General features: G+C 41.3%; 1 long non-coding RNA gene across 1 annotated transcript; it reads left to right on the forward strand.

Annotated features, from left to right (window-relative positions):
• Nucleotides 1-217: 217 nt before the first annotated feature.
• Nucleotides 218-21,648, forward strand: LOC127543002 (uncharacterized). Its single transcript, XR_007949050.1, has 4 exons — nucleotides 218-987; nucleotides 4,726-4,912; nucleotides 7,568-7,615; nucleotides 19,838-21,648. It is a non-coding gene; the product is annotated as an uncharacterized LOC127543002 (long non-coding RNA).
• Nucleotides 21,649-22,419: the final 771 nt, after the last annotated feature.

Below are 22,419 nucleotides of genomic sequence, written 5' to 3' on the forward strand. Positions count from 1 at the left end.
TCCAGTCCACTTGTCATTCCACCATGTCCGTTCGCCGGGAGCAGGGCAGCTGGTGCTGGGGAGGAAAAAAGTGCCAAATCGGAAGGCGATTTTAAAAGAACTTTGGCTCTTTTTAAATTTGGCAGAGGAGCCTGCGTCCCAAAGCAGGGTGTGGCTCCCTCTGGGCCAGGCTCGGGAAGGTTTGCCTCGCCTACGATGTCATCCCCCGGCAGGAGCGGCGGGGACAGACACCTGTGCGTGCCAGGGGGCCCGTAGCCCCTCCCCGCTCTTTGTTCTGCTCTTTGTCTCGATCTGCCCGGAGAAACGAGGACGCAGAGAGAGAGGCGCCCCTCACCCAGAATAGCCCACCCTGCCCTGCTCTGCTCTGGGGCTCTCCTAAATCCCTTCAAGGGCTGGCGGTTTTCTGATGCTGCGGCAGCTCTCGTGTTCTTCCCTTCTGTGGAGCCCGGGGCACCCCTCCTGGACCTCCCCCTTCCCGTAAGTGTCCTCCCATTCCAGTTTCAGTAAGCGGGCCGCCCCTCAGCTACACCAGACCGAGTTCAGCGGCTGCCCCTCACGCCCGGCCCCGGGAACCGAGGACCCGGTCAGCGCCGGGCCCATTTCCAGGTGGAAGATCCCTGCGACCCCCTCCCCTCACCTGTGGGGGAGGGGGAGGCCAAGAGAAACGATTGGGGGAGGGGCACTCCCACTGTTCTGGGCCTGACGTCACAAAGCCCCCTACTCTACTCCTCGCTTCTCCCTCAGTTTTGGGAGCGGACTAGCCCCGCCCTCCGGTGACGTCACAGCGACTACCCCTCCCACCTTTTATTAAACCTAACTCTTCTTTGTCTCAGTGTGAGGATGTTCGGGGACGAGAGAGGTTGAGGGTCTGCAGGCCCCCGCCAGTTCCGTTCCCGGCCCCCGTGAGACCCCTCCTCTCCATTCTCCCCATCTTCCAGACTGACGGATCCCGAGGGTCCTGCTAGTGCCTAAGCGGCTGTGAGTGAGGTAAGGGCCCCCTTCTCTGCTTCTACCTCAGCCCCTCCTTTTTTCCCTTCTCTTCCCTGGACATGGCCGCCTTTTCCCAACCTCCCCCCTCCCCAACTGGCTACTTTCTTGCCCGGGAGGATGTGTGGAAGGTGGGTGGAAGGTCCTGGCTGTATGTGTACCTTTGTTTTGGAGTGCGTTGTGTAAATCGGCAGGAAAATCTGTGTGTGAGAGTGTGCGTGGGTGTGGGAGGGGGTGTATGTACCTGAATCTCTGTGGGTCTGCCCCTCCGGGGCTTCCCCTGCCTGGCCAGGGCTCTGTCGGGAGGGCTCGGGAATTGGCGGGGGTTGTGGTAGAGTGGGCTGGGCTACGGTGGAGACCTGCAGGGAGAAGCCTTTGGGTAAGCTCCTTCCATCCCCTCCTCAGATGGACGTTTCCCTCCTTTCTTTCGGCCTCCTTGCCTCCCATCTTTGGCTTGGCCTTGGAGCTGTGGAGAGGAGACAGTTTAGGAAAAATGTTTTTTTTTAAATATATTTTACCTAATATTTATTGTATTATCTTATTTTCAAGGTCAAAGGGAATGGCAATTATAGGAATACTAGCATATTTTGTAACAATCCCAATTTTATAATATAAACTTATATAGAAAAATCAGGAGGGATTATTTCATTCTAAAGATCTCTCCCTTTACAAAATTATGCACCTTAAAATGATTTTTTTCCCTTAGAATTATTTTTTTAAATTAAGTGTAAAGGTAGCTTTCAACATTCTTTTTTGAAAAATTTTAAGTTAGGAAATCTTCCCCTCCCCTTCTCCATATTGTCTTTTTTGTTTAGTGTCCCTTAATTTAATGATATAACTATATTTTGTGCTTGTTAAAATGAACACCTGATGAAAAGGACTTTCCATATACCTTGTTTCATAACAAAAAAGGAGAATTGTTCCTGAACCTTCATATTTCTATGATTTAGTGGCTGAAAGAACAGAATTGTTTCAACGTGCTCTTCTCTCCTCATGTGATAATTGGTGCAATTTGCCATACTGATAGCTTGGATTTCTTTCTTTAAGAACTTCCTATTCATATCCTTTGACCTATTGGAAAATGACTCTTAATCTTGGAAACTGGAATCAGTTCTATGTGTTGAATATGTGCCAGTCCTCAGAGAACTTTGCTACAAATATGTTTTTTTCTCAATTAACTGTTTCCCTTCTGGTTTTAACTGTCTTTTATCTGTCACAAAACACTTGAAGTAGAATGAATCCATTTTATTTTCTGTGATTTTCTCTATTGCTTGTTCTGTCCCTTCTGTTCTCTTCCCTTATATATGAATATAATTTGCTCCTTGCTTCTCTAATTTGTTATTGATTCCCTTTTTACATCTAATTCATGTATCCATTTGTACTTTAATTTGACATTTGTTTTGACATATTGAGATCTATGAAATTTCTGCCAAACTTCTTTCTCTTTATTCTAAGTGTTTTTTTTTTATCAATTACTGTGTATATTCACAAATATATGAAAAGAAGATGAGTTTGGGGCTGCTAAGTAATCAATAGCTCCCACCAGTTGTTCTCTGGAAAATACCTAAAGACAATCTCAAAAACATTATAAAAACACAAGTGGGATGAAAATTTGAGAAGCTGAAGTTTGCCATGGCAACCTCTGTGATTGTTTTGCAGATTATAGAAATAGTGTCTGGGGAGAGGGAAATCACAACTATATAAACCCCTAATATAAATCAAAAAATCAAATGATAAGCATCATTTATATGCTAGGCACTATGCATAGTGCTGAAGATGCAGAAAGAGGCAAGACAGAAGCCTTCAGTCTACTGGGGAGACATTAATGAATTGCAGATTATCAAGATAGGATGAACAAGACCGCAAGGGTCCTCAAACTTTTTAAATAGGGGGCCAGTTGACTGTCCCTCAGACTGTGGGAGGGCCGGACTATAGTAAAAACAAAAACTTTGTTTTGTGGGCCTTTAAATAAAGAAACTTCATAGCCCTGGGTGAAGGGGATAATCATCCTCAGCTGCAGCATGTGGCCCACGGTCTGTAGTTTGAGGACCCCTGACCTGTCAAGAGGCCATCTGAGGAGGAAGAAAACTATGCTGAGTTATTCTTTTAATAAACATTTGTAAAGAGCCTATTAAGTGCCAGGTACTTAGAAAGCATATAGTGAAGGACAATTCCCAGGCACTGTTTTTATTATCTGCAAAAAATTTAGGCAAAGTGTTGCCATGGCAACTCCATCCACTAAAATTCTTATCCCACTTCAATTTTTTTTGATGTTTTTGACAATGCCTTTCAATTTTTTCCATAGATCAACTGGTGGAGGCAACTGATTACTTAAGAGCTCCTAACCCACTGTCTTTTTAAGGAGAGAGGTGTTCTGCAAGCCATGAATGAATTCATGAAAAAGCATTTGTTGAGCATTTACTATGAGCACAGAACTCTACTAAGTGATGAGGTCCTGAATGACTGAGGATGAAGAAAAGTATGATATGTCAGTTATTTTGTCAATAAGCATTTAAAAAGAGCCTACAAAATGTCAGGTATTTGGAAGGAAAAAGATGAGCCAGAGACAATCTCTTTTCTTAAAGATCTCATATCTAATAGGGGAAGCAAGATACAAACAGCTGAAGTACAAAGAAATCATAAGATGAAAATGAGGGCATCAAATAGAGAGTAGAAAGGTAAGAAGTGGGAAGAAAACAAATAGAAGTGACTATTGTAAATGGTCTTTTCAAAGTTTCTTCCCAAAAGAGAGGTGGTATATGAAATGATGCTCACAGGGAGATATTTTTAAGGATGGGGGAGAAATAGACATGTTTGTAAGCAAGGGAAAGCAATTTGTACACAGGAAGATATTGAAATGAGAGAACTGTATAAAAGAGATAGCAATCTGCTGGAGGAAATGGGTTGGAAGGGGACTAGTCATGCAGGTAGAAAGGGAGTTGGTTCTTTAAGGGGTAAATTCATCTCTATGTGTGAGGGTGGAGACCAGGGTGGAGGAGGAGACAGTGGTAGAGGATATCTGAGTGATATGAGAGGAAGTGGAGGGAAAAGAGGGAGCTCTCAGGGAATGAGCTCTATAGTTTCAATAAAATATGAGGCAAGGTTCTCTTCTGAGAAAGTCGAGAGGTGATGTGGGAAGGAGCCATGGGAGTTGTGAGGAGAGATGAAAATTTTCTGAAGGGCCATTGTGGTGAGTGGTAGAGAGAGTTAATTAGAAAAGTAGAAAAAGATTATCTTGGTGCTGTAGGAATAGCCTTGTCAACTTTTGGGCAAAATAATTGCTCTTTTAGGAGGGAAGAAAGAGACATGGATCAAACCCATGTGGAAAAACACTGCTACATATTAGTCCTCTCACACATGACTTGGAATTGAAATTTTAAAATGCCATGATGAAATTGGCACCAGCCCTCTACTAATTCACTTTCAAACATTTTTAGATTTGGAAATGGAAATGAAATGGCGTTTTGGGCTATGTCTTTCATTTTTAAGTTAATATAGCACAGCAGCTATAGGAAGAATGTGGTTTAAGGATCCCTTTAGTAAAGGATGTGTCTTTTTTCTCTGATGATAATACAGGATACTTTGTTGTCTGTGGGGAAAACATAGATGGCCAGTATGGGTCTGGGAGCATCTGTCCATGGTTAGGTCATTTATCAGTTGTGTCCTACTCTTTGTGAACCCATTTAGGGGCAAAAATATTAGAGTGGCTTGCCATTCCTTCCCAAACTTATTTTACAGATGAAGAACTGAGGCAAAGAGTGTTAAATGAGTTTCCCACACTTACACAGCTAATAAGTGTCCAAGGCTGAATTTGAACACCTGAAGATGAGCTCTCCTGACTCCAGGTCCATCGCTCTATCCACTGAACCACCCAGCTGCCCATGGTTGTACTGTCATGTCTCCAAGGGGTCCCTCTGATGCCTCGGTGAGTGTTACTAGAGTAGGTGTCTCACAGAGAGCATGCCTGGCAGAGCTTTCCAGGATCTTTGGTGCTGAGTTGATGTTATTTATTTCTGATGATATCTCATCTTAACTTAGTTGCTATGTAAGTCCTTGAAAACTCATTTCAACAAAAGGTAAGGCTGGGATAAGAACTTCTCTTAGGGGGAGAGCAGGATGTGGACAAGAATGCTGCCAAAGAATTCATGCCATCCGTGACTACTGAATGTTCATGAGGTGAAATTGGATCCTTTTGGGAAATGGCTTTTAACATTTAAAAACTAAACTTTCCTCTCATGCTTCCAGTCTTCTACAGATGAGGGTACAATAGTGAGATGGGCGTTAAAGAGGCAGCACAATCTCATAGACACATCACTGAATTCTGAGACAGGAAAATCTGGGTAGTCATCCTTCCTTGCTAGCTATGGATACTCACTGGCTGTATGACCTCAGACATCTCCCATCACTACTCTGACCTTCAGTTTTTTCTCTGCAAACGTAGAAATTCTGACTAATTGACCTTGAAGGTTGCTTCTGGATCTCTGAGCCTAAGTGAGATGTAAGACAAGCCCCTTTACCTTCCTGATCTTCATTTTCCTCTGTAGCATAAGGGGATTGGGCAAGGTGGACTGAGGGTGCCTTGAGCTGGAGATTTAAGTCTATGATCCTCTGAACCCATTTGGTAGATTAAGGTATGGACTGGATAAAGAGGGAATTGAAGCAGCAGATGGAGAACATACATAAGAGATTTAAAGGAGAGGTTTTGCTTGGGGTGGAGGTCATTGTCCAGTGGCTAGAACAGTGGGACGTAGAGTTGGAGGAGGAGGATTAGATCCCAGATCTACTGCTGATACAAAGATATATCTAGTTTCTCCCTAACTGTCTGATTTTTGTATGGCCCAGGGCCAATTTTACTTTGGGCTTTGGGCTTTCCTGATTTGACACTGGTAAAGTTTTGGCCCAAACTAATAAATATGCTTCCTAGCTCAGACCAGCTCTTTTCTTGTACATTGTCCTTGTCAGTGACTGCATTTCCACTTTTCCTGGAGCACAGCTTCTGGGCTTGGTTGCTTGCTCATTCCCTTGGATTCACCTGCTGGTGAACCTCTGACATGGCTGCCTCTGAATCAATCAATAGCAGGACATGACCATTGGTCTCCCCATTTCTTGGGTCAGGGGTGACCTGGGAAACAGTTTTTGGACTAACCCTGGACCCTCCATGACCTTTTGTCTGTATTTACTGAAGGCATTGAGTCACCTCAGTTCTCCACGCTCCAGTCAAGTTTCTGAGAGTCTCTAGAGGCTCCTGGCTAGATGCCTGGACCAGCTGAGCTCCGCTGAGTCCCCTCAGTGATGCTTCCTGTGGGTAAGGTAGCATCCTGAATCCTGGGAGAACCCTCAAGCTTCTGCCTCTCCTCTGCTTCCTTTGATGGGGGAATTGCCCAGTGTCCTCCAGCCCAGACATACATACGTGCCCCAGTGTCCCTCCCAGCTCTGGCCTGCTTTTGTCTCCTCCTGCCTGGAGAGAGGAGGGAGAGAGCCCCCCCCCTTTCTCAGACCACCACCTTCCTCCTCTGCTCTGGGGCTTGTCAGGAATCCAAGTCCCATGCCGCGGCTTTTGCAGCTAGTGGGTTCTTGTATTTTGTAGAGACCAGTACAGCCCCTCTGCCTTCTTGCACTGCCGGTTTCCATAAAAGGGGTGACTTTGGACAACCACAAGCTGAGCTCAGCCTGTCTATATTTGAACTATTTGTGCAAAAGCTTTTCAACTTTATAGAAGCAGAATTAATCCAGTTTATTTTTTTATGATTCTCTCTGTTTGCTTATTCTGTCATAATGTCTTCCCTTATATATAAACATGAAAAGTAATTTGCTCTATGCTTTTATAATTTGCCTTTGCTTTTTTACAGCTAATGTCCTGTTCTGTCCTGAATTTGTAATAATATTTGATAGTTGGTGTGATAGTTGCTGTGCCCTATCAAATTTCTGGCAAACTGGAGAGGGACTTTCTCTTTATAATTTTCCCCTTTAATCGAATAATATATCCTCCTGTAATTCCCCCCCCCATCTACTGTCTTTAGATAAATTAAACATTAAATCATTTAATTTTTGCTTCTATAAACTGCATACCCACTGCTTTCCATTGATCAATGTTTCAGTTTTTAACAAGTTGAAATTATTTTCTGGACAGCTCTGTGTTTTGTGAGGCATAAAGAATCATCTTTCTGAGTTTATATTTGACCTCAGGCACTATCTGTGATACCTTGAGCAAGTCACTAAGCCCTTTACCTAAGTTCCTCATTTGCCAAATGAGCTGTAGAAATAAATGGCAAAACCCTCCATTATTTTTGCCCCCCAAAAATCCAAATGGTTTCAGGAAAAGTCAGTACTAAACAAGAGCAATTGCTTTGATAATCTCTGATTTGCTGTATAGTTTAGAGATTTTTTTACTGATAATTACTAACCCTCACACTCTTCCTTTCCTTTTTACCACACTTACATTATTTCCCTCGAGATATTTGAACTTTTTAAAAAAATTATTGATGTTTTCTGTTTCTTACATCACCAGGATATCTCCTTGATCCTGCCCTCTCTCTATGAGAGCGATGCCACATAAGAAATCTTTTTTATTTAATTTTAGGGAGGAATTTAGGAAAAAGTGGACCATTTATCTCTTGGACAAGGAAAGGTAATGATGTCTTCTCATGTCTCCTTTTTAGTCCCACTTGATCTTTAATGTTTCCTTAAGGTACTTTCAATCTTTTGTTGTGTCCTTCTTTCCATTTAAATTATTGTAGTTATATGTATATTTACTGTTTTCTTGTATCTGTTTAATTCATTTTACATCAGAACAAAAAGATCTTTCTTTACTTCTCAATACTCAGCAGACTCATCATTTCTTATAACAATGTAGTTGTATTTCATGACATTTGTATTCTATGTCTTGTTTAGCCATTACCCATTTGAGAGCATCTATTTTGTTTCCATTTCATAGCTGTTACTAAAAGTGCTGTTAGAAATATTTTGGAATATATGGGAGCTATTTTCCTATTGATGGCTTCTTGAAGCGTAATGGAGTGTTTGCATTAATCCCACTTTCATAGATTCACACACCCTTCTATACTTCACTTTATCCTATTCCCTACCCCACTTATTTATCGATTTTGGAGGGTGCTATCCTCTTCTTGATATGTGTGAATAAATGTAGAATATATTTATGTATTTATGTCCCCTCTTAAACCCATTTCTGAATTACATGCCTTTTTCCACTGTGCAATTCCTCTGTGATAGTTCTTGCTATCACACCTCATTCTTATAGCATGATTATGATTTTTACATTTTCCTGGACAGTTTTGCTTTTTAAAGTCACATCATTCTCACTTCTTCTCCAGTCATTCTTTCAGGCTAATTACTGAATATCAATCTTAGACCTTTCATTTACATTTCCATGTATACAACATAAATAATTTGTCCTTATTGAGTCCTTTGAAATTATTCTTTGATGTTGGCTCCTATATGTTAAAATTTCTATTGAATTTGGATTTGTTTGAAACAAAATCCTGAAAACTGTCAGTATGTTGAATGTCCATTTTTTTCATTCAATATTATACTTAATTTTGTTGGATATAATATATTTGGCCACAACTTTAGACCTTTTGATTATTGATATACAATATTTTAGGATTCGTGCTCTTTTACTATAGCTTGCTGATAAATCCTATGCAATTCTTATCATAGCTGCATCATATTGGAATTGTTTTCATTGTTGTTGTTGTTGCATGTAAATATTTTCTTCTAATTGAGGGTTTTCAAATTTACCAATGACATTTCTGTTTTCCTTGTAGGACTCCTTTGAGGTGGTGATTGGTGGATTTTTCTATTTCTACTTTTCCCACTTGTTCTATTACTTTAGAACAAGTTTATTTAATTATTTCTTGTATTTTTGTGTCAAGCTTTTCTTTTTGGTCATAACTTTCAGGTAATCCAATTATTCTTATGGTATCTATTCTTGATTGGTTCCCCATATCTGTTGTTTTTCTTATGTTTGACATTCTCTTCCATTTTTTTCATTTTTTGTATTTTGTTTGTTATTTCTTGGTCTCATATGTTCACTGGTTTACTCTTGCCCAATTATAATTTTCAAAGAGTCATTTTCTTCTTTAAGACTCTGTATCCTTTTTCTGGTGATTTACTTTCCTCTTATAATCTCGTTTTTCTTGGATTGTTCTATTTTTTCCTCAATCTCATTTGATTTTTAAAGTTTTTTTGCATTCTCCTACAAATTTTTTTGAGCAGGTAGTCATTTAATATTAATCTTTGGGGTTAGGAAGGCTTTTTTTTTTTTGCTTCAGCATCCTCCTCTAAAGATGTTCCCTGGTTTTTCGTATTGTCTTCAGAACTTTCTGTGATTTTTCCTGCCCATGTTTTTCTTAAATAAAAAGTCTTATCCTGGGATGGGGGGATGGTGCTTCTGCCTTCAGGTCTTCCTTCAGGTTTTTACTCTTATCTGGAGCTCAAAACCATGAACTTTACCCTCCTCAGTGCCCACAGCCAGCAGCTTCCCAACCTCACTGCTTGAACACTTACCATGTGTATGCTGGTTCCTTTTTGCCCAGAGTAGCATCTCAGCTGCACAGCTGGGCCTAATGTTCCTTATCAGCAGGGGATCCCTCAATATTCCTGGACTCAGACTCCCAGCATATGAAAGTTCCCAAGGTTTGGGCTCTGAACCCAACTAGCCCCAGGTCTCCCAGCTTGTTGTTTTAATGTAGCTAGCCTAGAGGTGTTTACACTTTATACTGGTTATCTTTCTTTAGGACTTCTCTCGGTCCTAGGAGGGCCCTTGTTCTATCCTAAGTTTTATTCATTTTGCCCTGGTATACATTAGTAATGAAGTGAAATTTTGTTTTGTTAGTGGGGGAAATCTAGAGTACTTGGAATTTTCTGAAGTAATCTGCCATCTTCTCTCAATCTTCCCCAGGGGTTGTTTTCTTCAGAGGATTTTTGCACTTCCTTTTCCATTTGGCCAATTCTATTTTTAAGAAGTTTTTTCAGTGAATTTTGCTACATTATTTGTCCATTTTTTGGTGCTTCCTTCACCAAGATGTTACCACTTTTTCATGATTCTCTTTATCCTCAATTTTTTTCTCCCATTTTTTCTACCTTTCTTATATGATTTTAAATATTCATTTGAGACCTTTCAGAAGTTCTCTTGGGGTTTGAAACCAATTAATGTGTCCCTTTGAGTCTTTGCATGTGATTGTTTTCCCTTTAAGGATTTTGTGTTTTGATCTTCCCTGTTACCAGAGAAGCTTTCTATGGTTAGGGCCCTTTTTAGTATGGTTTTTCAGCCTATTTCGTAACTTTTGAAGGTGGGGTACTATTCCAAGCTTGTTCAGCTGAAAGTCCCTGGCCTGGCCCATGGCTTACTGCTTCTAAGCCCTGAGGGCTGGCACTTGCCTGCTGTGCCTGGACCTCTAGGCCTCCCACTAGCCAGCTGATCCATAAATCCTCCCTTGGAACATGAGATATTTCAGGAAGCTATTCCATACCTATTCCACCTCATAAATCCTTAGCACATAAGGTCAAGCACTCCACAGGTACTCAGCCTTTGGTGAACGAATGAATTTTACTCCTGTAAATGGAGGTAAAATCTGGTTGAAATGAACATTCAAACTGATCCAGGAGTGGGTGTGTGTGTGTTGGAGTCAGGGAAGGTGGGAGCTAAAGCCTCAAAGGTCCTAGGGACCTTGGAAAGTTACTGTACTGCCTCAGAAGCTAAGCTGTCCCTCTGTTTCCAGTGTTTACAAAAAAGAACTGAGTTCAAATTCTGTCTTTCATACTTACAAGTTGTGTGACCCATATCAAATCCTTTAACCTCTCTTTGCCTTTCTGGGGCCCGACTAGGATAAAGTTGCTGTTGAAAGGATTATCCTGAGGCTCTTTGAACTCCATGTTAGAGGGGACAAATTTGGAAGGACACAGACTAGCCAAGGGATGGCACAAATTAAAATATACTATCATGGGAAGGTATTGGATTCCAAAGAAAGAAGCAGACCTCACCAGCATGGAATACATACATACATACATACATACATACATACATACATATAAATATCAGTTGATTAGGGTTTCTGTGGCTTGTGATGACTGCGTATTTAAAACCAGCCGAAGTCAGGAATTCAGGTTAAGGGAAAAATCTTCAATCTTTATTGAAGTGAAGAGGTAAAAAAGGATTGCGATAGCAATATGGGCAGCTGCAACAGGAAGCCAGCTAGCAGAGGGGGATTGGAGATGAAGGGCCGTAGCAATAGCAATGCTAGCAGCTGTGTCAAGATGCCAGCCAGCAGTCTCTCCTTCTGCTTCCCTTTCCACTCCCCTGCCTCCACCCACCAAAAACATCATTTGCTATACAATACATCAGGACTTACACAAAGAATGGGCAGGGACCATTCTTTATCCAAGCATATATATTAATAGAGTATGGTCCAATTACTATTTAGCCTCACATGCTTGGGACCTCAGTGCATCAACTCAAGCCTCAGCCCATTACATCTCCCACTTTCTTTTGTTTTAGAACACAGGTGGTCATGCCATCCCTGACTCCTCAGGGAGGTCAGAGCCCCCAAGGGGAAGTGATCACACCCTCCCTGACTTCTCAGGAAAGGAGGTGAAAGCACTGAAAAGGAGGTGATCATGACCCCCCTGACTTTTCAGGAAGGGAGGTGAAAGCACTAAAAAGGAGATAATCACGCCCTCCCTGACATCTCAGGAAGGGAGATGAAAAGCACCAAAGGGAAGTGGGGATTGCTAGTAGGTCTCTGGGTTGAAGGGTCTTATTAGAAACAGGTATGCACAAACCCATCAGCATGGGAGGTATTACACAAGCACACAGCAATAACGCAGAGGCTATTAGTAATGACCCTCCCCACAGTGAGTGCAGGCTTGATGTGGTGTAACAAACATGAATTGTACACGCAAGTAACGGTATAACAAACAATATACATCGACATGGTGTTGTAAATGATAGCCAGAAGTCCTAGAAGGAGAGTACGTAAACAGCAGTGACACATATGCCTTTTTCAGCAGCTAAGAGATAGTCCAAAACCAATCTATTGTCCATTGCTTCACATATCAGGGAATCCACTGATTCCCCCCAAGTTTTTGAAGTCCTGCAAAAGTCTTTTTATGTGTTAGGGAATCCAATGATTCCAGCAGATTTTGAAGTCCTGTAACAGTCTTATCATTTCTCAGAAAATCCAATGATTCCTGAGGTATTTCAAGTCTTATATCTCAGAGAATCCAATGATTCCTGAGGGCTTTCAAGTTCTACAACAATCTTATGTCTCAGAGAATCCAATGATTCCTGAGGGTTTTGAAGTCCAACAATTTTCTATGTCCATGAGTCCAACGCAATACCTGCCACGCTCTTTCAATGGTGAGCACAATCAGCAACAGAACCACCTGGTATTTTTTGGGTCTTCTCCTTCATTTCAAGGGTCTGCTTCGTCTCTCTGTGATGGACAAGGCGAATACGGCTCGTTGGCACCCATCTGATTCCTTCTCCACCTGTAGAGATACAAGCAAACCGTCTCCCCCAAGCAGTTACTCTATCTGGTCCCTTCCATTCACTACTTTCTGGGTCTCTCCACATCACCTGGTGATTATCTAAAGATAGTGGAGCTGCTCGCACTGGACACTGCCCCTCCCATGGATTATAAAACCTGTCTGCTGGAGTCAGTGCATCGTTGTCAAAAATCAAGAAATTAATAGTATAAAGAGCTAGACTTAGAAGTTCTCTAGGGTTACCTGTGGCTCCCCCTTTCTTTTGTTTTTGGAGCATCATCTTAATGTCTCTGTTTCTCCTCTCTACTATTGCCTGTCCTTGAGGATTAAAGGGTATGCCAGCGGTGTGTAAAATCTTATACTGTGCACAAAAGTGTGTAAAATGTTTGGAGGTATATGCAGGTCCATTATCTGTTTTTATTTCTAGTGGCACACCCATAATTGCAAATGCTTGGATGAGGAATTTAGTGACCACTCGGGCTGTCTCTTTTGCTGCTGGTATGGCAAAAGTGAATCCTGAAAAGGTGTCTACTACAACGTGGATAAAAGACAGACGACCGAAAGATTTATACTGGGTCACATCCATTTGCCAGATTTCATTGGGTCTCAAACCATAAGGGTTCTTCCCTGGAGTGAGTGTAGGAGCATGGAAAGGTAGGCAAGCTGTACAGCTTTTTACTATGCTCCTAGCTTCCTCTTTTGTTATCCCAAATTGTAAATGCAAAGCTCGAGCAGCCTGATGGTATTTAGAATGGGATTCCTGGGCCTCCTGAAATAAAGGCGTACTGGCTAACATAGTTAAAAGGCTATATCTGCCTTTGAATTTCCATCAACAATAGGACCTGGAAGTCCACTATGTGAGTGGACATGCAAGATATAAATCTTTCCTAGAGTTCCTTAAAGAGCTGATATATATTAGAAGCTGCACATTTTATTTGGGCTGTGGCAATTCTTTGTACCACACCTACTGAATAGGCTGAATCAGATATTATATTTATGTTTCCTGGGTAATAAGTGAGAACTAACATGATTGCATATAATTCGTTCTGCTGAGTGGACTGAAAAGGAATTCTGACTACTCTTTTTATAGGTAAGTCATGAGAGTATTGGATGCATCTGGAAAGATAGTTGGTCCTTTAAGAGGAACTTTAGAAACTTTTTCTTCAAGAATCCATCGCCAATTATGTAAAAGTCTGATTATCTTTAATGGAGACCCATGTGTAAAATTTGGAGCCATGGCCAATAAAATTTGCCACTCTGGGATGGTCTCACAGCACACATTAATTTGTGTATTGGTGTAAATGGTGTATATCTTGTCAGGTCTTGTCCCAGATAATTGTACTGCTCGCTTAATGGCCTTTAATAAAATTCTAGCCACAAGCATTGGGTAAGGAGTAAGGCTTTGTTCTGGTTGTGCTGGGAGGTGCACCCACTCTATCACACTTGTCTCCTTGATGAAGGACTGCTGTGGGTGCCTCTTATGTGGCAAAAACTGATATTTCCAAGGGTTTTTGAATGACTCTTTCAACCACATTGAATAAAGCCAGTTCAACTTTTCTCAAAGCCTCTTGAGCTTCTTTTGTAAGCTGGCATGGTGAATTTAAAGCACTGTCTTCCCTTAAAATGTCATATAATGGTTGTAACTGATAGGTAGTCAAGCCTAACACTGGTTGCATCCATTGGATATCTCCTATCAATTTCTGAAAATCATTTAAGGTGTTTAGCTTCTCTGTTCTTAAGGACAGTTTTTGTACTGTAAGCACCTTAGGGTATACTTCATATCCTAAATATTGAAAAGGAGCATGTCTTTGAATTTTCTCTTCAGTTATGTACAATTTGTAGTATCTTAGTGTTTCTATGGTCTTTTGTAGACATGCTTCTAGCATTTGTTCCCAATATATCATCCATATAATGTAATAGCATAATTTTTTTTTAAATTTTATTTTATTTAATAATAACTTTGTATTGACAGAATCCATGCCAGGGTAATTTTTTACAACATTATCCCTTGCACTCGCTTATGTTTCGTTTTTTCCCCTCCCTCCCTCCACCCCCCCCCCCAAGATGGCAAGTAGTCCTATATATGTTAAATATGTTGCAGTATATCCTAGATATAATACATATTTGCAGAACCAAACAGTTCTCCTGTTGCACAGGGAGAATTGCATTCAGAAGGTAAAAATAACTCAGGAAGAAAATCAAAAATGCAAATAGTTCACATTCGTTTCCCAGTGTTCCTTCTTTGGGTGTAGCTCTTTCTGTCCATCATTTATCCATTGAAACTCAGTTAGGTCTCTTTGTCATAGAAATCCATTTCCATCAGAATACATCCTCATACAATATCATTGTCGAAGTGTATAATGATCTCCTGGTTCTGCTCATCTCACTTAGCATCAGTCCATATAGGTCTCTCCAAGCCTCTCTGTATTTATCCTGTTGGTCATTTCTTACAGAACAATAATATTCCATAACATTCATATACCACAATTTACCCAGCCATTCTCCAATGGATGGGCATCCATTCATTTTCCAGTTTCTAGCCACTACAAACAGGGCTGCTACCAACATTTTGGCACATACAGGTCTCTTTCCTTTTTTTACTATCTCTTTGGGGTATAAGCCCAATAGAAACACTGAATAGCATAATTTTTGGAAATGCTTTTCTTATTGGAGCAAGAGCAGCAGCAACATACATTTGACACATAGTGGGGCTGTTTTTCATTCCCTGTGGCAAAACTGTCCATCCATATCTTTTATAAGGCTCAGCTAAGTTAATGGTGGGCACTAAAAAGTCAAATCTTTTCATATCCTCCTTAGCCAGAGGGATAGAATAGAAACAATTCTTAATATCTATGACCCAAAGAGGCCATTCTCTAGGCAATTGAGTAGGAGATGGAAGTCCAGGCTTAAGAGTTCCCATAGTTTCTATCTGTTCATTCACTTTTCTTAAATCAGTCAACATCTTCCGTTTTCCAGATTTCTTTCTTACAACAAATACTGGGGAATTCCAAGGAGAGAAGATTGTGTGTCCTTGGTCAAGTTGCTTCTATACTATATCTAATAAGGCCTGAATTTTATTGCTACCTAAGGGCCACCTTTCTATCCATACTGGTGTATCAGTTTTCCATTGATAGGAACAGGTGAAAGTGTTAGCAGGCCTTCAACAGCAGCCCTGCTTAAAAAACCCAAGTACTCGTTTTTAACCCTAATTGCTGTAAAACGTCTCTTCCCCACAGATTGATGGGTATTTTTTCAACTATAAAAGGAGTAAAAACTCCTGTTTTGCCTTCAAAAGTCCATCTCATAAGGGCAGCACTAACTTCAGCTGCTATTTATCCTCCTACTCCAGACAAGTAGGTGTCTGCTTTAATCTTTGGCCAGTGACTGGGCCAATTGGCACCTCTAATGACTGTACGATCTGCACCTGTGTCTACCAATCCTTCCAATGGTAGGCCATTTATATAGATCGTGAGCATAGGTCAGTCAGCTGTTACAGCTGCTGTCCAGTATATTCCTGGATTTTGTGGTCTGGAGTCAGAACCTGGGTGACTATCACCAGGTTGCTTATTAGGAATCTGTATGAGTAAACATGATGCTACTACTTCTTCTGGGTGATGTCACACATTGTCTACCTGTATTAGTGACTGGGATATTATCTACACATTCCCCAGTTTCCCACATCAGTGTATGGATGGACACTGTTTTGTACTTACAAAAAGGAGGTGAAATGGTCAAGCCTACTGTTCCTGGAGGTAAGGGATCCATAGGCTGGAGAGGAACAGATTTCACCTCTCCAGGGGGTATCTCAGTTGTCCCAGCTGCATACAGCTCTATTCTCCCCAATTGTAATTCCTTTCTGCCATCAGGTTGCTTTCTGGCTGGTTGATTGTGTAATCCCCTTCTCCCATCATATGGCTTTCTGGCTGATTGGTCATGTCTGGGTACTGAACTTGTAGGCACTCTCTGGGTGCACCATTGTCTGTCATCATGCCCCACGTGTTTTTTGCCTTGGGCCCTGGGGTTGGGCCCCTCATCCTGTTTCCCTGAATCTGTCTTCATTCTGAGGCCCAATGGAAGCCTCTATTGCATTTTGGACATGGGGTATTGGGTCTTGTTCTCCCACCCTATTTTCCCATTCTATCTCTATACCAATATTGAGTTTTCAGATGCCCTACTTTTCCACACTGAAAGCCTATACGAGTCTCTCTGGAAGTCTCTTGCCAGGAGGGACTCTGTCTTCTCATGTTTGGATTTTGGGAAGTCTGCCTCATAGCCTAGCTATAAAAGGCATCTGTGCCCACTGTGGCACAGCGTCTTATGAGCTCCTCTAAAGGAGCATCCTTGTGCAGTCCTAGTATAATTCTTCTGCAAACCTCATTAGCATTTTCCTTAGCAAGTTGCCTTATCAAAATGTCTGTTATTGCATTTTCCCTATTGTTCTTGTGATAGCTGTCTGCAAACCTCCCACAAAGTCAGCAAAGGGTTCATTTGGCCCTTGTGTTATTTTTGTGAAGGCCCCACCTTTGTCATCTTTATTGTGGAGAGAAGCCCACACTTTGATAGCATTAGCAGCAATTTGCTCATATGCTGCTGTAGAATAATTAATCTGTACTGCGATGTCTGCATAAGGACCTACACCTGTTAGTAGGTCACAGGTGATTGCAGCATGAGATCCACTTTGACTATTTTGTTGGGCTTGTATCCTACAGAGCTCACTATATTCAGAAAGCCACAAGTAGTTTTGTCCAGGTTCTAGGCATATCCTTGCTATAGATTTCCAGTCATTAGGGGTCAAGATTTCAAAGGCCAAAGTTTGTAGTAACATCTTAACATAAGCTGATGTAGCCCCATAAAGAGTGCAAGCCTTTTTCAGGTCTTTGAGGATTTCTATATCAAAAGGTGAGTATCTTCTACTTTCTTTACCTGAAGAATTAAACTGTTGAATTACAGGAAAAATGTGGTGTTGAAATTTTGATACATTTCTCCCTTCTGCTTTGGCCTTAATTAGTCCCTTTTGCAATCTAGTCATAGGAGTGGGCTGAATGCTGTGGGGGAGGTGTTGGTGCTGTCACTGCCCCTCTCCCCACTACCCCTCCTCCCTCCATCCCAGAGGGTGGAGTTGACAGAGGAGAGTCAATTACCTGCTCCTTAGGTGGGGCTGAAGCTGCCTCCTGGGGTGGAAAGTCACCATACCCTTGAGCCTCACTTAAGTCTCCATGGCCTGTGGGGATATGGTCATTAATCTGTTCTTTGTCTTCCTCCTTTATCTCAGGATTCCCCATTTGGCTATTCCTAGAGTTTTTTCCTTTTCTTCTAGAACTTATGTGGTTTCTTAAGGCCAACTGTATTATATTGTATACATAGAATGTGATGGAAATTGAATGAGGGCCTTTTTCATTGTAATATGTAGAGAGCTGTTGCCCAATTAATGTCCAATTATCTGGAGAGATTTGCTCTTCCTCTAAGAACCAAGGGGAGGTGCGTTTTAATGGACCTAGAAGTCTAGCTATCTGTTCTCAAGTTATAAGTAGCCCTTGTCCTTCTATCAGCTTAAGCAGACTTTCTATAGAGCCACTCCTGGGTGGGGATGGGGGCAGGGGTGGGGGGGTGGGGTTAGGGTGGGGGATGGAGAATCTTTAGCTAGGATCTGTCCCATTTCAGCCAAAAAAGGTTACTAGTTTAGAAAATAAGTTCCCTGTTTGTCTATTACAATACTCACCTAAGTTCCTGGTCACCGGAGACTTCTTCAGTGAAAGTAGGGTCCTTGGTTCCCATGCTTGGGCGCCAAATGTGATGACCGTGTATTTAAAATCAGACAGAGTCAGGAATTCAGGTTAAGGGAAAAATCTTCAATCTTTATTGAAGTGAAGAGGTGAAAAAGGATTGCGATAGCAATATATATTGATAAGAGTATGGTCCAATTACTATTTAGCCTCACGTGCTTGGGACCTCAGTGCATCAACTCGAGCCTCAGCCCATTACAGTGGCTAATTGTGTGGGATAAGAAAATTTACTAGACTAACCCTGTGGCTGTCAAAGGACAGATTGATGGCACATATACTGCGCTGCATGAGCTATTATATAGGAGCAGGATAAAAAAGACTAAAAGCCAGAATGACTGATGATCAAGTCCAAGGTTTGCTTTAGATCACTTGAAACTTCTGTTGCTATTTACATTAAATTTACATAGTTTAAATCCTGCTCACAGGCCCTTGCACCCAGTATACATAAACATTTGGGAGGTCATAACTCAGGTGAGACAACTAGAGTTTTTCTGCAGGGTGGATGGTGAATTTAGGTTGGTCTGAGTACTAGAAGATCTTCAGTTCTGCACTGAGAATGAGCTTTCTCTTTATCCTTCCCTACTCTCCAAGCAGTCTCCTGAGCAGTGGCTTGACAGCAGTATTCTGGGATCTCCATCTAGGGTTCAGGGATTAGAGCACTGGGCCTGGAGTTTGGAAGATTTCAGGTTCAAATCTACCCTCAGGCACTTAGTTAATATGTGACCTTGGGCAAGGACAAGTCAGAGTGTTCCAAGTCAGAGATTCATCTTTCTGCCTCCTCAGTAAGACTGAGAACCCATCTGAATGTCTCTGTGATCTTACAGAGTTGTCTGGGGCACTAAGGGGTAAGGGAACATGACTGTGGTCAGGCTGCTAGCAGGGGTCCAAGAAGGACTTGACCTCTGAGCCTTCCTGACTCTGAAGCTGGCCCTCTATCCTTAGGTCTCAGAAGGTCCATCTCTTGTATCCAGGCACAGTTCAAGCTTCGTTTCTACCAGGAAGCCTTTCTTGGTTCCAAGTGCTAGTGGCCTTGCTCCCAGACTGCTTTGTATTTTGCCTTCGTTTTTATTCTTCATAGACATTTATTCATTTTCTGTCTCCTTAGAACATAAGCTTGTCATGTTAGGGACTGTGTCCTTATTAGTGTTTGCATCTCCAGAAACTAGCACTATGATATACGGTGCTTGTTTATTGCTTATTTAGGCCATCTGTCTTTGATGTGCCCAACACGTTAGAGGAGTTAATCGATAGCTATTGAATGAATGAATGAGTTATGGATCTAAGGGAAAGTAATTATTAATGATTACCATTATGTCTTATTTATCATTTTCACCAGATTCCTATTATTTTATTTCTTGTAGCTAATTCATGTATTCTCTCATAGTTTAATGTGATATATGATGTGAGGTATTGATTGGTTTGTCAGATTCATGCAAACTGGTTTTGACTTATGCCATCTGTTTTTTTTTTTACCAACTAAAGGTAGTTCTTGCTTTCTGTAGTGTACAGTGGAGCAAATCTCCTAGTAGAGCAGTTTTAAAGTAATGTGAATTTACCCCCAGCTCTGGCTTCAAAGGAGAGAAAGAGACGGAAAGGAAGTCATGAGCCTTGGAAGAGAGGGGTCCAGGAGATGATTCAAGGACACATGGGAGCCGGGGACAGAGAAGCAAGAACAGGATAGATCAAGAGGATGTTGTAGCCAGCCACAGCCACAGAAAGAACTGAGCAACATGTGGACTGAGGAAAGACACGTGGAACCTGAGCATGGATGGACAAAGGAAGACAAGCAGATGCCAGACTTGAAGATAAGTGGGCAGAGCCATCAAAAGGTTCCTCTCTCAGTTCAGGAGATCTCAAGCCAAGCCTGGATGCTGAAGCTTCAGAGATGGAAGGAATCACTCTGAATGACAAAATCCTTTTTTTCCTCCTTCCCACCTTTTCATTATTGCCCTTTAAATTCTTTTCCTCATTTAAAAAATGTTCATGGATGTTTTTCTTTCTTTCGCATTATAGTATCCCATGTATACCGCCCTCTCCCTCTGCTTCCTGAGAGTCATGCCATGTAACAAATGGTATTTTGTGTTTTAGGAAGGAAAAAAAAAATCAACACAACTATATAGTCCAGAGAGGAAAAGACATTTGTGGTAGGAGCATCTTTTTGGGAACACTCCAGTTATCATGGGCTTGCTCTCTGTTGAAGCACTTCTAATCTCTGAACATTTGGAGGAAAAGACACTTGTGGCAGGAGAAACTCTCTGGGAACATTTGGTGTAAGAAAGAGATTGGGAAAGCCTTCTGGGTGAAGAAACCAACCTTTGAGAGAAACAATGGTGGGCTCTATGGTCCCTCCAGTACGGTCTGAGACCTCACCTTGTTTCCCTTAATAAAGGTTGGTTCCTTTGCCTAGAAGACCTTCCCAGTCTCTTTCTTACACTAGTTGCTGTAGGATTGCTCTCTATGGAAACGCATCTAGACTCAGAACATTGAGCAGACAAGATCTTTGTGGCAGGAGACACTCTTTCTGGGGACAGTCCACTTAATACGGGTTTCCTCTCTGGGAAAGCCCAGCAAGAGAAAAATTGGACATTTAATGAAATAGAGGCCGCTGAAGCATTCCTGAACAAAAGACAAGTGGTGACTTTCAAATAAGAGTCAAGAGAATCATTAAAACGTAAATATGATAGAGACATCATAAGTAACTCCATGTTGTTAAACTGGATACTCTCCTAAAAGGGAAGATGATAAACTTATCTCCTAAGAATTTTATCATTACTCGACAAGGTAGAAGGTTTCTACTTAGAAAAAAGTGTTTGGGAGTGAGATATGTAGATGGGGAAATTGTAAAATAAATGGACAGGTGAGAAATTGGATGACCTGGAAGATGGTAGAACAAAGAATGGAGGAAATGATGTCATAAAAAAAGGCAAGCAAGATAGAGCTTTTATCTTGGTATGGAAAGTGGTGGTTGTGGCAGGGGAACAGGATTGTTGTTTGAATATCCGTCATGTCTAAATTGGTTCAAACAGGCAAAATAACTACATTTATTATATGTATACCTACTTATTCAACTGGTCATAAAAATCTATTTTACACTGCAGGTAAGTAACAGAATGGAAGAAGAGAAAGAAAAAGTGGTGATAAATGTTGGACAGCTAAAAACTTCAGTGATCATATGCAAAACAGAAATTAGTGGGGACAGGATAAAAAGAGAGAGAAGGAAAAAAAAAACAAAGAAAATAGCATGGAGGGAAGTCATGACTGTGTGAATGGGATGAACTCATTCATAAAAGTGAAGTGGGTAGCAAAATGAATTAGAAACAGGAATTCAACAATGTTTGTTTTTATAAGAAACACACTTGAAATAAAGAGAGAACCAGAGTTAAAATTGGGGGATGGAGCAGAAACTATCACGTATGAAAAAAATAAAATAAAAGGGTAGCAAGCATGATGTCAGAAAAAAGCCAAAGTAAAAATAGCCCTGATTAAAATGGGTTAGCATGGAAACTAAATCTTGAACAAAGGAATCAGAGACAATGGAGTAGCATCTGTGGTAAAGAGATATGAGCACAAAGGCATAGGATTGAAATTCTTAAAGGAAAAGTTTAAATGAATTAATTACAGGAAGAAACAGACAATAAAAGTATAGTAGTGTAAGATCTTATAATAGTGTAAGACCTCATCTTTTCCCTCTGAGAGCTAGATAAATGCAACCATAAAATAAGAAAGAAGTCAAGAAGAGTAATAGAATCTTAGAAAACTGAGATATGAAAGACCTCTGGAGAAAACTCAATGGGAACATAAAAGAGTACAGATACATGTTTTATGTCATTTCACATTTTGCAAATTGGAATTTATGTAAAGACTTCTCCAAGAAATCTGCTTTGCCAACAACACCTCTGTCAACTGTACTACAGAGTACTGGGATCTCTTTCTGCTCCTGTCCCTCAGATCCGCACTCTGTAGCCTCTTCTCACCAATCCCCCCTAAAACCATCAAAACCATTCTCCAGCAGAAAGCAGAACAGATCTGCTGAGACAGCCAGCACCACTGATGGATCTGCATTTGCCTTAGACTTCCAGTGCAGATGGGGGAGAGCTTGGTTTCAGTGGGCCCACCCATCTGAGAGTTTGATCCCTGCATTTGG

This window comes from Antechinus flavipes, chromosome X (assembly GCF_016432865.1).
Source record: "Antechinus flavipes isolate AdamAnt ecotype Samford, QLD, Australia chromosome X, AdamAnt_v2, whole genome shotgun sequence".
In the NCBI taxonomy this organism is placed as follows: Eukaryota; Metazoa; Chordata; class Mammalia; order Dasyuromorphia; family Dasyuridae; genus Antechinus; species Antechinus flavipes.